We start from the raw sequence: 5,068 nt of genomic DNA, 5'->3' as shown, positions 1-5,068 counted from the left end.
TGAATGAAGATTGCTCCTATCCCCACAAGTCGGGTGAGAGGGGGGGCGCCCTCTAAGCAAATTATGACCTATAAGAAGAGGCTGTGTGGCACGGCATGTGAAAATTAGGAGAAAGCAGAGTTTGAAAGAAGCGAGTTGGTTTAAAAATATAAATAAGGAATGATTACATATTAAATATAAACAAATACACAGGAAAGGGTAAAATGTAACAAAGATGTATTATTGCAACTTCAACATTTCTTATTTGTCATGCATGATTTGCATGGTGCCCAAATACTGTGTAACAACGTACATAGATCCCAGGCAGTAAACATTCATAAAATATATTAATGTCATACATCTGATGGTTTGTAAATGCAGGCAACCTTTGAGTAGGAAAAAACATATATAGAGTGACATTTTTTATAATATTTCATTTGTAGTGCATCAAAGGCAAGAAAACATATTAAGCAATAGTGCTTTACATGTTTAGAGAAATGGTTTGAAGCTAAAGACATCATTTAACCAAGGGTGATGGTTGGCTTTTAGTAAAAAATTCAATTTTGTTTTAGATTGTAATAGTTTGTTATCAAAATCTCCATCTCTAGGGTTGGGGGGTACTTGCTCTAAAGCTGCAAATGTAATGCTGTGAGTGTGAAAATTGTGTATGGTGCCCACATGGCAACTAATTGGGGGTCACCATTTTGCCATTTTTTATTGAGTATATATGTTTATATATACGCTTCTTAAGGGGTCTTTTGGTTTTGCCAACATAACATCTTCCACATGAGCATAAAACGATGTAAATGATACCCATCGATTGACAATTACCATGACAGTTCATTTTATTAGATATGAGCGAATTTCTCAAAAATTCGATTCGGCCTGTTCGCCGAATTTTTCGAAAAGATTTGCTTCGATCCGAATTTATTTGCGGCGAATCACGTTTAAAAAACGTCTATTTCCGGCCTGCAGAGAGCCTTGATAGTGGTGTGGAACACTGTGCCTTGCAGTAACACTCATAGGGAGTCTGCTGTGGTAGTGAAATAATACTGTGAGTCAATATGACATGCAGATGACAGGCGTCGCTATTAGAATCACTGCACACTTCACTTATTTGGGCAGTCATGGGGCCAAAACTGACCAAATATAAGTAGGAACTCAGCCTTACAGGTCCATGTTAGCGTCAAGAAGAAGGGCACTTCTTTTACACCCTTGTCAGCTGATTCCACAAAGATGTATACAGAACCTGTTCTATTAACCACTTATACAAGTAAAGCCCCCCCGACAGAGTGGAGAGGGTGTGAGCACTAAGTTTGTGTTGACGTCACTGATTATTTTACCTTTCCTCTGATCCATCAGAACAATAACCCACAAAAAATGGATCCTGTCTGTGGAGCATATGCCTTCACTTGGTCAGCATTTGCTCAATAATCCATCAGTATTGCTAATGCCAAATAAAACAGGAGTGGATCCAAAACAGAGATGTCACGTGAATGGAATATTTGCATGTCTTCTGTGTTTTGTACCCACTTCTGCTTTTGGCTATCAAATCATAAGCAAATTCTGATGGGACTATACAGGCCTTACAGTTGCTAAACAGACAGGATCCGTTGTGCAACTCTTTTTTCCTTCCTTCTGACAGATCAGAAGAAGGGTCAAATAAATAGTTATGGCATCCAGGCCAAAACAGCAAAATAGTGGCCCAGTCATGGAGTGGGGAGGGTGGGAGAACAGCTTGAGAAGTCCACAGAGTGGCACAATGACATAGTGGTGAGGTGGAAGCAGCATGAAAAACCACAGAGTGGCCCACTTACAGAGTCTGGAGGTGGCGGCAGCATCAGGAGGCCACAGAAGGGCACAATGACAATGTGGAGGTGGCAGCAGCATCAGGAGGCCACAGAGTGGCACAATGACAGAGTCTGGAGGTGGCGGCAGCAGCAGCATCAGGCAGAGACCAGAGTGGCACAATGACAAAGTCTGGGGTTGGCGACAGCAGCAGGAGGCTACAGAGTGGCACAATGACAGAGTGTGGTGGTGACAGCAGCATGAGTAGGCCACAGAGTGGCACAATGACAGCGTGTGGATATTTTTATAGTAAAAATAATCAGAATAAAATACAACATACCACAACATTTACAACACTTCGCACACAAACACTTCTAGAACAAGATCAAAGTCCAAAGACCATTCTTGGCTGTAATAAAGAAACAATAAATAATCAGAATTTTTCCTGGAGCAGAATTCAGAGATTCACATTTTTCCACAATTCAGCATTTTTCCTGCATTTCCTGATCTCTAATGATTTGATCCATCTGAGCTCAGACATAATGAACTCTATCACCTTCCCAGGAACAAACAATTCATTGCACATGGCCACCCTGGTCCTTGCATGCCAGTGATAATATTTCACCACAGATATTATGATATATATTGTTTCCCGGTTTACATAGGGAATTGTCTGGGGGACCCCATATACCTTGTCCGAGTAACTCTAACTCTAAACTAAAAGTTTTAGCCTCTGAATTTTAAGCCTTCCCATCACTCCTTCCCAAACCTGACAACTCCCCGCACAATCCACCATGAAATGCTCCATAGACTCTTCTTGGGGACAACCTAAAAGACAATTTCTATCAGCTGCAAATTTTACATTTCCCCTAACAAACATTTTACTGTGCAAGGACAACTAGGTGACATCAAACACCTTTGCAGGTAATCTATGGCCATTTAGATATTTCAAACTTTCCTGCAGAAGCAATGTGACACAGTCTCTGAGTGCCAGCGGAGAGCAGAAGAAGGACCTGCAGATACTATGGCAGAGCTCTTTTCTTGTGCTGTTCTCCAGGTATGACTTCTCTAATCCCCATTTCCTCAGGGAATTTAAACTTGAGCGCAGGTATAGTGGAAGGTGACAATAAGACCATCCCCCCCTCTTTTTATTGTATTTCCCCGTAACCAGCATTCTACAAAGGGCTCTATCCAAGCTCTGACACTGCTTACCCACATGGGACGGACATTGGTATCCAGGCTCCCAAAATTCACTTTCAGGACCAAGGAGTCAAAAAATAGCCCCGGATTCAGCATGCCCAAACCCCCTTCTCTTCTCTGCAGGTAGGTCACTCCTCTTTTTATTAGGTTTAACCTATTCCCCCACAAAAGCTGGAAAAACAAACTAAACAGCCTTGCAGATAGGCTATCAGGCAATGTGAAGACCACAGACACATAGAGAAATACAGGGACCAACTAGGTCTTTAACATCGCCACCCTTTCTCTATAGGTCAGCTTGAAATGTTTCCAACCTTGAACTTTTACATTTCCAGCTTCTAATTTCTCCTCCCAGTTTAATCTAGCATTGTCTTCTCTACCAAATGTAACCCCTAAGATCTTGAATTGGGTTAAGGCTATCGAAAGATGAAAGCCAGGATCACCTTGCAAGGTCCAGAGAGCTTTACTTTTCTCCAGGTTGATCAGTGACCCTGAAGCTTGGGAGTAATTTCTTTATATATCTTCTATAGCTGCAGATAACATGGCGGCCTCATGAGGAGTGGATATCACAGCAGTCACATCATCAGCATATGCTACCATAGTCATAGGAGGGCTATTGGGAATTATCACCCCCTGGAATCCATATTCCTGCAAAGATCTCAGTAAAGGATCGATAGCAAAGATGTACAAAGGTGGGCTCAAGGGGCAACCTTGTCTCACCCCTGCCTCTACCCTAAAGGTGTCGCCTTGCCACCCATTGATGAGGGGGAAGCTCCCAGCTTCTCTGTATAAAGTTTTTAACCAATCTACAAAGAGCTCTGAGATGCCATACTTCAGCAAAGCTGCCCATAGGTAGTCATGGTCCACTCTGTCAAAGGCTTTGGCCTGATCGAGACTGACAACACATTTACCATAGCCAAATACTTTACATCTCTCAAAGATCTCCCTTAATGAGATGACAGCTCCAGAGATGTTTCCTCCTTTCACTGTACCAAAATGACTGCTTGTCAGTAGTGATGAGGAAAGACTAACCAGTCTAGAAAACAAAATTTTAGCTAGAACTTTCCTATTGACATTTTTAAAGAGCTATGGGCCTCCAGTTCCTAATATCAGTTGGTTCTTTGCCCTTTGACAGTAGGACTAAGGATTACAATCTCATGGACCGGGGCATCAAACGCTTTCCTAGTCAGCTCTTATAAACCTCCACAAGAATAGGAGCCAGAATATCTCTAAATTTCCTATAAAATTCGGCAGTTATGCCATCAGGACCCGGTGCCTTCCTCTGGGACAACTTGTCTATAGCCTCTTTGACCTCCGCTACCGTTATGTCTGCTGTGAGGGGGGAAAAGTCTAAATTATTTGTGTCAGGACCTGGAGTTGTTGCCAAGAACTTGGTCATACTTTCATTATCTAAATCCTTTTTCTGGAATAAGACAGCATAGTATGTTTTTTACAACTTCTAGGATTCCTGCACTGGAGTCCTGTAAAACCCCATGGGAATCCATGAGACCAGTTTCTTCTCCACTCTATCCCTGCAATTCTCAAAGGGATCTGGTGTTCCCAGGGTCCCGTAATCTCTTTCAAACTTTAAGGAGTTGTATCTGCTGTACTGATATTGCTTGATTTCAGATTTTAGCTGGGTTCCCCTGCCACCACCCCATCTGAGCAAAGGGACTCCAACTCTCCGTAATCCCAGATAATGCCTATATTTACTTTTTCCCCTATTGGCTGATAACCTCTTTAATAGAGAAGTGATGTCCTCATTGACATCTTTCCACCAATCTGCATTACATTCATAGAAGTCCTACCTATCCATCTGTCTCTGCAGGAGACTTTCTACTTCTTCCTGTACAAGCTGCTCCTCTAAAAGGCTGGAGTTCAGTCTCCAGAGTCCCCTACCCATGTCCGGGCGCTTACCCAAACAAAAATAAAAGGCAACATGATCTGAATAAGGCACTAATTTCTCATTCCTATCTGTGACTCATTCATATCTGTGAGTTTCTGTATAACTCACCAGGGCTAGGTCAATTCTACTCCTCCATTCACCCGAGAAATAAGTGAAACCTGGGGTCCTTCCCCCATAGGTGAACACATCATATAACCC

Source organism: Pyxicephalus adspersus, chromosome 5, assembly GCF_032062135.1.
Source record: "Pyxicephalus adspersus chromosome 5, UCB_Pads_2.0, whole genome shotgun sequence".
NCBI classification, from domain to species: Eukaryota; Metazoa; Chordata; class Amphibia; order Anura; family Pyxicephalidae; genus Pyxicephalus; species Pyxicephalus adspersus.
Note: the sequence above shows the minus strand (reverse complement) of the source record.